At 35.6% G+C, this 13,753-nt stretch overlaps 1 long non-coding RNA gene across 3 annotated transcripts in view; it reads right to left on the bottom strand.

Moving 5' to 3' along the window:
• The window catches only part of LOC113986974, a 279,229-nt gene that overhangs the window by 126,384 nt on the left and 139,092 nt on the right, over positions 1 to 13,753 (bottom strand). For 2 of the 3 annotated variants that reach the window (XR_005562845.1, XR_003540328.2), the window contains exon 8: positions 7,139 to 9,054. This is a non-coding gene — a long non-coding RNA (uncharacterized LOC113986974). Of the gene's footprint in view, positions 1 to 7,138; positions 9,055 to 13,753 lie in introns of those variants that run through there. The other variant, XR_005562846.1, reaches the window with a different exon arrangement.

Genomic DNA, 13,753 nt, shown 5'->3' with positions numbered 1-13,753 from the left:
TTATATCTTGCTTTCCTTTTCTTCACTTATAAAGAGACAGTCCATAAACTGAATACATTAGGAATTACTGCATGAAGTAAAACTCCACTGAATAATTCAGTAAAAGCTTGTTGGTTACCATGAGGAAATTATTATGCTTTTTTTACAGGTTCATTTTCTGGTCTCCACTTTAAAAGCTCACTTTTTAATTTGTGGTCTGCAGTTAGACAGCAGAGATTGACTGGATCATGTAATACATGAAGTATCTCTAATAGAAATTCAGGTTAGTCAGGATGCCCTCTCTTATGACTGAAAAATTTTATCATTCACCTTGCTTATGGCTAGGACTTTCAACTATCTTTTTTTACCCATTCGTGGTTTGCTGAGTAATGGCCCTTAATAAAATTTCAGCCGTTGTACACTGAACAGGCACAAAACATCTGCCTTCTGCACATTTAAAAAAAATAATTTCCTTCTTTCTGACTTAGGAAAAACTATATTGCCTTGAAATTAGACACTTCCAAGCATTCTTGATCATTGTAGTAAATATTGTTCCCGTACTGGTCAGTTCTTGGACTTATGGGTATGAGTGAGATCTCCATCAAAATATTGGCCAGACAAAACTTAAATCAAATGTGATTTTGATAATAACAATAATATGTGCTAGAAAGGAAATAATTTTTGTTTCTCAATGTGGCAAGTTGACCTTGGCTTGGAATCAGGTGCCCACCAGGCTGCTCTATCTCTCCCCTTCATCAACAGAAAAGGGGGAGAAAATATGACAAAAGGCTCATGGATTGATATAAGTACGGGGAGATCACTTAACAATTACCATAACAGCAAAAACAGACTGAACTGGGGAAATTAATTTAATATTTTGCCAATTAACAGTAGAGTAGAATAATAAAAGCAAATCTTAAAATACCTTCCCCCACCCCTCCCTTCTTCCCAGACCCTCCTTAATTTCCAAATTCTCTACCTTGTCTGCTCAACCAGAAGAGAGTGATGAGGTATGGTTATTACAGTCAGTTCATCACGCTTTGTCTCTTCCAAACCTTTCTCCTCACTCCCTACTCAAGCATGGTGTCCCATCCTCCATAAATTCCTCTGACATGAGTCCTTCCCATGGGCTGTAGTTCTTCATAAACAGTTTAGTTGCCTCTCACAGGGTACAGTGCCTCAGGAACAGATTGCTCCAGCATGGGTCTCCCGTGGGATCACAGATCCTGAAGAAAACCCGTTCCAATGTGAGCTCTTTGTCATGGGTTCACAGGTCCTACCAGGAGCCTGTTCCAACGCGGGGTGTCCATGGGGTCACAGCCTCCTCCAGACATCCACCTGTTAGTGAATGGGGTCCTCCATGGGCTGAAGGTGGATGTCTGCACCCCCGTTGACCTCCATGGGCTACCACGGGACAGCTGCCTCACCATGGTCTGCACCATGGGCTGTAAGGGAATCTCTGCTCTGATGCCTGGAGCACCTTTTCCCTGCCTTTTTTCAGTGACTTTGGTGTTTGCAGGGCTGTTCTCTCACATATTTTGACTCCTCTGTCCCAGATACTGCTGCACAGCAGTTTTTACCCTTCTTATATGTATCACAGAGACACTACAGATGCCAGTGATGTGCTCAACTTTGGTCACTGGCGGGTCTGTCAGAGCAAGCTGGAACTGACATTCTCAGACATGGGGGAGCTTCTGATATCTTTTCACAGTAGCCACCCATGCAGTCCACCCACCTCACTACCAAAATCTTGCTACATACACCCAATAGAGTAAATAGTGAATTGCATCAGGCCCTAAAATAAAAAAATAGAGGAAATGCATACTTTTTCAGGCATGTTTAGTCACTTTAGCATGATATTATTGTAAAACATATTTATGGATTTTTTAGTGATATAAAATCACGGTACTAATACAATTTTAAAATGTATTCTAATGAGTTTCACTGGAAACTTGAAATGGTTGCTTATGAGATTATATTTTTACTTGAAATTAAACATTTACAGTGTTCCGAAACTAGCTAAGTTTTGGTCTAAAACTACATGAACACTGTAACACATCTTATGAATCACAAAAAAACAGGATCTATAAGCATAGTTTAGCAAATAGTTGGTAAATAATAGAATCTGAGATAACACTGTTTGCATTGGCAAAAATCAGGGAATAATTCATAAAAAAACCCACAACAAAAACAACATAAAAAACCCTGAGAGAAGAGACCAACCCCCACCTGGCTACAACCTCCTTTCAGGGAGTTGTAGAGAGTGATGAAGTCTCCCCTGAGCCTCCTCTTCTCCAGGCTAAACAACCCCAGTTCCCTCAACCTCTCCTCATAGGACTTGTGTTTGAGTCCCTTCACCAGCCTTGTTGCTCTTCTCTGGATCTGCTCCAGTACCTCAATATCCTTCCTGAACTGAGGGGCCCAGAACTGGACACAGTAGTCCAGGTGGCCTCCCCAGTGCTGAGTACAGGGGACAAATCACTTCCCTGGACCTGTTGGTCACAGTGTTCCTGATGCAGGCCAGAATGCCATTGGCCTTCTTGGCCACCTGGGCACACTGCTGGCTCCTGTTCAGCTTCCTCTCAATATTAGCAGTTTCTCGGTTACCGTTTCTGAATAATTCCTTCTTTCTTCTTATTTTTCTAGTCAGTAGCATTTTGATTAACACTTATAATGAAGGACTTTCCTTGATAAAGAAAAGATTTAGAAATATTTATATTACAAAACAAAAGACTGATTTTTGATAACAGAGCATTTTTGAAGACTACAAGGTTATAGAAGATCATGAATTCCAATGGCTGGCTAAGCCACGGAGAAATATGCAACAGGCTTATCTCATTGCAATAGGCGTTTTGGATAAAATTCCATCTGGCATATGGTCCCAGCAATTCCCAACTGGTAAATGGTCCATTGCACAGTCTACAGCAGCTCCTGGTGGGTTAACACTGGGCAGCAAATCAAAAAGCTGCTTCTGGTTTTCTAACAGACACTCAGCTGCTGAAATTCAGCACATCAGAAGCTGTATGAGTAAGAATCAAAAAGTTCATCACTAATGAGGAAGAAAATACAGTTGTAGCAAAGGCACAAAATTATTCATGCTGTCTGGGTGGGAAATTAGACTTATTTATCCTTTACAATCAGAAATTAGATCAATTCTTGAGTAAGTATTAAGGGTAGCAATGCAGAGTTGTACAATGACTTAGTGACATAATCACTAACCTCATCTTTTGCCACAGTTTTGTCCTCAACACTTTGCTTGGAGAAAGACTGAACACTCATCCATATTGATTTTTGTCTTCATTTACTTAGTGGGTAGTAATACTGAAGGATTTTTTACCATTACAGATTATCTGCATGATATGGAAGACTAAAGAATCTACCTCAAAATTTTGTAAACAGTCTTTAGTAGACAAAATGGAAGCAATAAAATCCCAAATTTGAAGATGCAAATAAGTATGTTAATGTTGTTCACACCCCTTTCAATTTGAAGGATAATATAATTCTTTGTGAATACAGGCACCTGCGGTGGGGATTCTTACATGGTTTTCTGTGATGACAATGCATCTTTCACACTTCACTTTCATTAGAAAAAAAAAAATTTACTCCCTTCACCTGACAGAATTCTCTCTTTATAAAGATTTCTAAAAATGTAGTATTCAAAAGGGGAAAAAACCTCTTTGTGTTTGCCTCAATCAAAATTGTGTGTCATTGAAGTACAGGCATGAATTCCTGGCCCATTTAAATGATTGTTTGTTTACCTTACTGTAATTACTAATTTTGGAATAGAAATGACTACCTGTTAATGGATTTTTTTTTAATTAAAAAATATTGACATCTAAGAAGACTGTATTTCCTGGAAAACAGATGTAGAAGATAACCATTTGACAATCTTCATAGTTGACAAATTTTATAATGAGACAAATTTTTATATTGTACTCATTGTTCATTAATACCTGTTACATTTATTACTATTACATTAATTATTACTATCTAATAACCTGGACTTAAGGAATTGTCTGGATGCATAAGACAAAGTAAATTTTACATTTTATGAGAATGCACATGTAATGTTAGATTTATGGCTATAGAACACTCCAAGTAACTGAATATACATGACATTCTACACTAAAAATATTTCATATGAAGTCAAAATAAGAATGAAATAAAAATTCTCCACAAAATATCAACAACACTACTTAAGAAATCCAGCTTCATGATTTTAATGGATGCTTCAAAATTCAGTGTAGAAAAGGGAATAAATGTTTTCTTGCTTTTGGGATAGTTGGATCAGCAAAGGCAAAATCTATTTGAAAGATTCACCAGCAGAAAGCGGATTGCTGATTATTGTTGATTTTTTAAGTTACTCTTTATGTCACATAGGCAATATCCACTTGATGTTTTGTGTAGATTATATGTTTTATTTTCTAGTAAGTTGCACACAGCTCTACAAATGTTATAGACATAAAGAAAGAATAAATTTTACTTCAGTTACTGCTAAATACTTGTAGTAATTCCCAGTCCAAATTCAATATCTACAGTTCTGTCCTCTACGTCCATGAATTACACAATCACCCTCACCTTACCATTCTGTCTCTCCACTTTTGTTCATCCACGTACAAGTCAGCAATATTTTTCATCTATTCAAAACTGCATACCAAATGCTGCCTAAACAAATAAAAGATTTAAAGCTCGGAAAGTGTTCTCCAAGGTATGTCACTCATGAATTTAAACCCAGCACGTGGTTAATTAGCCCATCACATTTAAATCTAAGGAAGGGAACTTAAAAAAAACAAGGACTATCAATGCTCTGTCTTCACAGCTAGCTGCGTAAGACAGAAGTACACCAGGAACACAGGCTTACTCACATCCATATGTATAGGTATTAATACCAAATATTCCAAGAAGGCTCTTTTTCCCCCTTCACTCTTAGAAAATGTGTACATAATCTGACTTATTAAAAAAGGCTTCCAAAAGTTACTTAGTTGTGGTGGTGGTATGTTATTTTTTAAATTAAATCTAGATTTAACTTAATTACACAAAAAAAGTCTACAGTGTCTATTTTGCTATCAGATATTATTGTTAGTATCAGGGTAATGTTGCTGTAGAAGAGTAAACTTGTGAGAAAATTGAAGCCACGTGAAGTTTGCACAAGTAATCTGGCACTAACTCTCCATGTCTGCAGGAAAAAAAATCGTACTCTCCGTTTGTTATCATCCATTTCTACCTCCTTGTTCTGCCAGAGAACAGCTTGGTTTTTTCTAATCTATGACCTTGTTTTTGCTCCTGAAGAGAGAACGAATCCACATGCAGTGCACAGTGGGTCTCAGGCCTGGTGTGTCCCACACGGTGGGACAGGAGGTTGCTTGAAGTGCGAGCTGGAGGGTGCCAGCAGATGTGGTAAGGCATGGCACGCATCACTTGTACCTGGGCTGCTCTGCACATGCCTCTGCACTGAGCCTGGGGAGTCAGGGTTTCTCTCATGTGGCCACAGAATTATTCACACTGTTTTAACTCCTTATAATGAAATCCAACTAATTTTATAACATCAAATTTTTATTCCTTATTTGCAATATTCTAGTTACCACACAGAGTTAATACTGAATGAGAAAGAAACGGTGACTGCTTGCATAGAAGATTATTGTCACGATTTCACACAGGAGATTAGAAACCTTTGTATAAAATGAAATTTATTTTTGCTGAATTTCTTATAGCAGCAACTTTTGCATCTGCAGAAAGGAATTTAATTTCTTCTTAACCCCATCCGATATGCAATTTTAAAGATTCTGTTTATACCAACAGGTCTTGAAAACCAATTCCTTTGTCTTAGATTTTTTTCATTGTCTTTAAAGCCTGCACATTCTCCCTGAAGTTAGCTTCATTGTGGGCATAAGTGACAGACTGTATTTCTAACCAATCCTGTTCCCACTGGAAAAAAAATATTTATTTTTCAATATCTGAAGACTAGTTTGTAACCTACTATAGCAACCTTAGACTCTTGATCACGTAGTTTGTTTTTTAGTAGTTTAGCTATGATTGGCTATCTTTTCCAAAAAGCTCCCATAATCCCTTTTCTCTGAGTTTAGTACTTATATACAGAGGAAATTTGTTTTTATATTCCACTGCTGGTTTTGGACAGTTTCAAATTGCTTATCCAGAGAAACCACTCTTATTCATAGGTTATGTCATTATCTAGTTATATTTTATAAGGTGATCCTGTCTCTCCATTATCATCTTCAAACTACTTAGATTATTTGGTGAAAAAGCACTCCAGAGGTACTCCAGAGGTAACCATTTGTTTTCTCATAAGAGTCATTGAAACTCTCATATAGAAGAAATCCAGACAAAACCATTAGAAGTATTGCTTTTTATGTGCTACATTTAGAACAGCAGCGGATTTTATCTTCTTGTTCTCTTTCTACACTTTAAAAAAATACCTAACACTAACCACTTCACTTATTTACTGATGTAATTCAGAAATACTATTGTTTACATGCAAAGAGAATTAGTGTGATTTAATTATTGATCTAGGTGAATAAATCTAGGCAGAGTATTTTCCAGTTTGTATTGAGATTCTCGATTATAGGTACTTCACTGGAATACAGAAAATTATCCAAGTGCTTGATATAATGGTTAGGAGTGATTTGATAATCACAGCACTTTTACACATTAGTCTCTTCTCACATTAAGAACCCAAGCTTTCAGACCTAAGTAAGTAAATTTTAGTCAAAGAGAAATGACAATCTGTAATACAAAATGTTGTTCACATTAGTCTTTGAAGTTCTTCAAATAAAAGCAAAAACTAAGTTCACTAGCTCTTTGAACTTAGTCTATGTTAAAATATTGAAAGGTAGGTATTTCCTTGTATTCTCATTTTATTCCATGGCAACAAATGTAGATGTATGGAAAATTATTAGTTTCACTCTAAACCAAAAAGGACAGATGTAACTAAATTTAACTGCTCATTTCAGATCAATTATCTATTTTATTAGTTTGTTAATCAGCTACTTGTTGGCATTTCTGACTACTTCTTGGTTGCTCTAAGTGGGGATTAATGAATGAATAATTCTGAACCACAAATAAAGAAAATGGATATTTATATTTCCTAAAAATGCCCTTTTGTACTCAATATTTATCTATATAAAGAAGAATTGCTGTCAGCTTTTAAATAAATAAAGAATTGCATTTCTTATTGTGAAAGGGTCATTTTCTAGACAAACAAGGCACTCGATATAGAGGAAAGATTTGCAAATAAATTTTTTGTGTTGTGGTACTGACTAAAATATTGAGCAGATTACCGAGTACTGGGTTTATGTTTATTGACTGTTTTGTTGGCTAAGATATATTGTTATCAGTTACAGTAATAATTTATAGAAGGCACCTTTTGCTTGATGAAAAGTGACAGTTCCTGATGAAAGTACCTTCCAGGTACTTATGTTGAAGTTGTTTCACTGTATGAAAGTTCTTCTCTGCCATTGAAAATTTTCATCATATATGTAATATGTCATTACATACTTCCCATATGTCAGATGTTTCAGGGCCTTAATATCTACATAGTCCTTTGCTGGCCTCACTTCTGTGTGTCCATGACTTTCTTATATGGGGAAGTCCAAACTTACACAATGTACTACATATGTGGCCTCAGCAGTGCTGAGCAGAGGAGAAGTATTGCCTCCCTCAACCTGCTGACAACGCTACTTCCATTGAGCCCAAGCTGATCTTGCATTTCTTTGCCTTAAGTCAGCATTGCTCATTCATCTTCAATTTGTTGTCCACCAGGACTCTTCTCAGGAGAGAAAAATAATAATTCTTTCAAGATAAAAGAGACACCAAACCAAAAGTAGAAGGGAAAATGTCAGTGTGCTACCCAGTGGTAGTAATATGGAAAATATTTTTAAAATACTTTAACTCTGAAAGCCTGGGGTAAGACTTGCATTTGAAGCTGTGAAAATGGCAATCAATAGTTCCATGTTGGAAAAAACTATAAGACTGAACACAATGTAAAAGGTTGGAATTGCTATATGTGAAAGCCAGAGCATGAGCCAGGACTCAGCTATGGGGAGAGTTGGAATGAGTTTCTTATTTTCTCTGAGGCCATATTACTGGCCACAGCTGGACCAAAGGGTCAGGCACCTTGCCTGGTGTAAGTGCAGATTCTTTACAAAAGGTATCTATGTACCATAAAATAAGAATCCTAGAATCTAAATTGGAGGGAACATTTACCCTAGGGTCTAATTTGAAAAAAAAAAAAATTACGAAAAGAACAAGACTGTACTTCATATTAAATTCATATTGAACAGTTGGGGAAATTTTGTAACAGACATTGCCTCCCCTCAGCATTCTTTATGTCCTGAGGCCACAGATGCATATTGGTACGTGACATTTACCATAGGCTTCATGTCCTACTTTATACTCTAATCTGTTAGCCAACAAAAAGAGGGAAAACAAAATCAAGAAAAAAAGAGCAGATTATTTGAAATAAGAAAGGAAAAAAAAAAAGAGGAAAACCAATAAATCTCAATTATTCATTACCAATGCAGATATACTAACATGGCTGTAGACAAATTTGTGAAATCATCAAAAGCCTCCACAAGTGTACTTTCTTAAAATGAAGGTGATTTGAAGATAGGAACTATGTCTAAAGGCTCTAGTAGCACTCATGGAGTCCAGCAATGATCCAGAGCCCAAAATTACATAGGTATGGACACCATCACTCTGCCTTAAAAAGTGTTATCCCTGTTGGGGTAAGACAAATGGGGATTACAGACATGATCTAGTTCATGCCATTTGCCCTCAGAGCCTGAAGTCATCCTTACCCATTCTCCATGTAACATCAAAGACATGTTTAGTATCCTTCTTCCCAGAGAGTTAACATCATTGTCTTGTATCTATGCTATTTGATACTTGGAAGAAATACTTGGCATTCATAGGCAGTTTCTGTGTTCGGGAGAAGAGCGTAGACTGGTGGTAGCAAAGTTTTCCAAGTCTGAGACAATCAACAATGTCATCTTTATCATGTAATACTTTGTCTTGAAAGTTCATGCTTTGCAGTTCAGAGGTTAGTAGATGAAAGAAGCCCTGTTGACAGAGAGGCAGACAGAAATTACACTGTAGAATATTATGGCATATGAGTTGATATTTTTCGAAATTTTATGGAAAATTATCTCATATCCCTTTGGAGAAACTATTGGAAGATCTCTTATCTAGATTCTTGTACCAGGCATATCTTCCTGCTAAACATACAGATAATAACTTATGCTATAAAGCGAACAAGCTTTCAAGAATATGAAGCCTCACAGAAAGGAAGGAATAATTTCTTATTAAGATAAGATTAAGATATCACTGGATCAGAGGACAAAATTTACAGACATGTCATCAAGGAATATCTATGCCATTGGTATTTCTAAGTAAATTGTTATCTTTCAGAAATTGCGAGCAGAACATTCCCAACCCTAACTTCAGCACAATAGCTCTTAAATGCTTCTGAGGAGTACTACCTATCTTTTCACTGATTGATCAGTCAGTTGCTTTAGTATTTTAAAGTGATGCTAAAAAATTCACTCTTGGTAGTGCTCCTGTATTCTGCTCCAGGTGCGATATACCATAGTTCCCCAGGGTACACAGGTACACAGGGTACCTTTACTCCACATCACTTTTATCCTGCTTGATTTCAACAGCATTACACTGATATTCCCCTGAAGCATTTATTTTGTTTGCTTGCTCCTGAGCCTTGCTGATACTTTAGCAGCTGCGACTCATAAGGGCACTACACTTGAGAGATGATGGTATAAAAATATTGCAGGTAGACTAACTGTAGATTTGCAGAGAAAAAAAAAAGCTAACATTTCTCTGAAGTGATCTTTCCAGTTGTCATCAAACAAAAACCATTCTTCTTGTTGAAAGCTTTTTGATAGACACCTCTAGACAACCTGCCAAGAGGAGATTTTTGGGCTAAAACTATTTTTTTTCTGCATTTAATAATAGTAGCACCTGACGAGAAGCACTATGACAGCTCAGTGGATATGAAAATGTTGTAATAAGTTCCAAGGCATTGTTGCATTCACTAAAGTTACATTGTATAGTTGAGTGAAGAAAGAGACAATGAATTCTTTGAAAACCAGGGATTTTCATGAGTTACTTATCCCTATAGACAGCAACAGCATGTGTTTTCGTACTTGCAGAACAGAAGAGAGATTGTCCTACAAAAGAAAAAAAGCTAAGACATTCCTGTAATATCAAGAAGCTCCCATATGAGGCATTTGGGCAGGTCTTTCAAAATAGTATACAAGAATTTTATACGTGTGAACAGCAGGTTGCATATTATTTTCAGTACTTTGTCAGATCACTAGGGACTGGTTTATCTCTGTTAGTGCAAATGTCCTTGCTTATTCTTTACCAAATGGAGGCATCGTAACAAATGACACTGTGGTTGTGAACAGCTTCATGAAAGTACCAAAACAAAGCTAAAGTTTTCAGAATTAAGGAGACTTTTTTTGGATACTTATACATCTAATAATATCTAACTATTTATTTAAAAAAGCAGAACTTTCAGTGGTATAACAGGTTGTCTAAGGGTTTTCAGAAAAGGAGAACTAAAAGTGCATAATATTTTGTACAGCTTTTCATATTTATTCTATTTCTAGTTCAACCTTTACTTACAATTCATACCACAGTATTCATCAGAATTAATTGTGGGGGAAAAATTCACTAAATTGTTTAGACATTAAATCCAAATAATTATGTTAGGTTTTATTATATAGGATGTTGATTACATATTATATGTGTATTTTATATATATATATATAATTATATTGTGTCTTATGTCTGTAGATTAAACATATACCTGCAGTACCTATTGTAAATGTATGTAGAAATGACAATTTCTTAACTGAATATTTTGCATTTCATCATTCAATAGCCATTTTCTACTGAAAATGAATAAATTAAAGAAACAAAAAATATTTACACCATATATTTATTAATTTCTAGGTTCTTCTTTGCAGTAGTCATGACTGTATAAATTTGATCCAAAAAAGTGTTTGCTAATGAAACATTGAGATCTTTTAGACTTTGATGAAAACCCTTCATGTATTTATCAATCTTGTTTTATTGTTTTATGCAATTTTTTTTCATAAAGTATCTCATATAAGTAGTGTCCTCTAATTGATACATTATAAACAAATAAGATTGAAAAGAGCCTGAAATTCCACAAACATTTCTGACAAGAATACAGGCATTTACTCTGAAGAGGAAAGCAATTTACAGAATTATACTGCCGAATGTATTCTACAACATTTTCAAGCACCTCACAAAAAACAGGACTTGAAATAAAAAATTAAATCCTCTGAACAATACAAAAACTCGGCATGTTTCCATACACTAGGTAAACCAAAAAAATGAAGTTCGTATATGTCCAGTTGAGTGCCTCCCCCTTTTTGAGCCCCATTTTCGTAAAGAGCTTCTTCTATTTACTTTATTAATATATTTAAAAACTGGAAATCATTCAATCATGTCCAAAATCATTCCATGTATCCTGTATTTAATTTTTGGGTGATAAACCAACTCTAGAAGCATATATAATCAGAATAGCATCAGTTGTATAGCATATGTATGGTGAGGCATTTAATGTTTCCTGACAAGGACAGCTGTTTGGAGAGAGACAATGCCATCTGCAGCAACAAGAGAGTATAATGATTGCAGTCCATCTCACTATTGCCTTTTTAATAACACACACTGCAAAACTGAAAGAGTTTGTGATTGTCAGAGGGATGTGTTAAACTTTCCTCAAAAGGAGATTAAACAAACCAGTTAGGGTTAAGATTGAGTTTTATAGGATGGTGTGTTGCAGTTCAGTTTGCTCATTCACCTGCAACAAGGTCTACACTGAGTGTAGACTCAATAGCCAACAATATCCTGCATTATTAAAATACTATCTTGCCTCCAAGTTAATAAAGGACAAACAAAGAACTCTATGTTTTAATATTAAATATATACAAGTATAACTACTGATTCATTTTTTTGCACAAAGATCTGTTTATACAATCATAGCAACTATCTGCTCGTTTCATAGTAGTATGTGGAAACTGCTAAGGGAAACAACAGAGGAAATAAAGAAAACCTGGTGAAGCTCATAAAATCTTAAGAAGTCCATTAAATTTCTTACATCTAATAGAGGTCCAGGATCACATCAGTTGCCCTGTGAATCCACATTGGACATCTATGGGTGGGCAACTGAACTGATCTCAGAATAACATTCTCATATATAGGGACTGGATTCAGTAATATATGAGCAGATAGTTAATGCTGGTTTAAACAATTTTGAATGTCCTGCTTAGCCTTCACCTGTCACTCCTGTTACACAGTGCCTTGACTATCCTTTCTACCCTGTACCATCTCTGCTAGACCTGTGTTTATGTCTTGGATATCTTAAGACACTGCATATGGCACTAGAATATTAAAAACTTACTTGCATGTAAACATCTAAGTGTTGGCCAGTTTATTTCTGAATCCCTAAAATTATGGGAGTAGACTGTATACAGGGGGGAAAAAAGACATATCCTAAGGACTTGAAGCAGTTTCTGGATGTGGTGAGCAAAGGATGGATATTGAAATACACTAACAGCTCCAGGTTTCTTCTGGAGCTACCCCTAAGAAGTCAAAGGCCAAGGCAGATTTTTCAAAAAGGTCAGTGAAAGGATCAAGTTGAGCTATGAAGGCTTTAGCAATTTGAAGTATAAAAAATCTTTCACAACATAAAAAAATCATCTCTCCAATTATTCAAAAAGAACTCAAATTTAAGTCTTTTGTAACTTTGGAAGGTATTATTCCTAGAAATTATGTTTCCCAGTAAAATCTGTAAGTACTGGCATTTGAGAAAATGTTTTATAGTATTAGCAAATATGGAATGATACGGACAGAAAATTTCAGGTAGATTTATGTCTATTAAGCTTGCAGAGGTCTGGGAATTTCACTGTGTTGTGGAATCTTTTAGTGGCAAACACAAATTATTCAAAATCTGTTTCATATCCCAAGATTAATGCCTCTAATGTTTTCTACACATAAAATTATCTTGGTCTTCACTTAAATTACAAACAAAAAAAAGTCCGAAAACCCCACAGAATTTTCATGTTACTCATAATGATCTAGTGTGAAATTTTTGTACATCTTTGACTGGTTGCACAATTTTCACCTCTGTGAATATTCATGTAAAGATGTCATAGTAATGTGATGTTTATTTTCTGCTATCATGTCGAATGCTTTCTAAGTACTAAAATGTGATGTACTTCTGCTGCTATAGTAGTAATATAGTGCTTTTAGCACAGCATTAAGCTAATTAAATTTCAGTGTCCCCAGTGAAATGAAATATATAAGTGGCTATTTTCCTCTTTTGATGATAACTGGAACATAAGGGTGGGATTCATATTACTCCTGAAAGTGGGTTTCACAGGCATGTCATTCCATTTTACATGCTGCAGTTTAAGGACCTCCTAAAGGATTTCTGGCAAATACAAATACTTAGGTGCAAATAACTATACATCATGGCAGTATCATACCAGAGTTTGGCTAACTAAACTCTGCAGGTGTGAAAACAATAACAGTCAGCATATAGGAAAAAAATTTGTCACATAATTTACAATAGAATGCAGCATAGCTTCTTATCTTGTCTTTCTGTTCTTCATTCTTTCCCTTAAGTACCTTACAGTGATATATGAAATAATTCAGTATATTTGAGATGACTGCGGGAGGCTAAACATTATGACTTGAAAGAAATACAAAC

Source organism: Pipra filicauda, unplaced genomic scaffold (assembly GCF_003945595.2).
Source record: "Pipra filicauda isolate LSUMZ 115617 unplaced genomic scaffold, ASM394559v2 scaffold166_size2123106_pilon, whole genome shotgun sequence".
Lineage (NCBI taxonomy): Eukaryota > Metazoa > Chordata > Aves > Passeriformes > Pipridae > Pipra > Pipra filicauda.
Note: the sequence above shows the minus strand (reverse complement) of the source record. Positions and strands in the feature narration are given on the sequence as shown.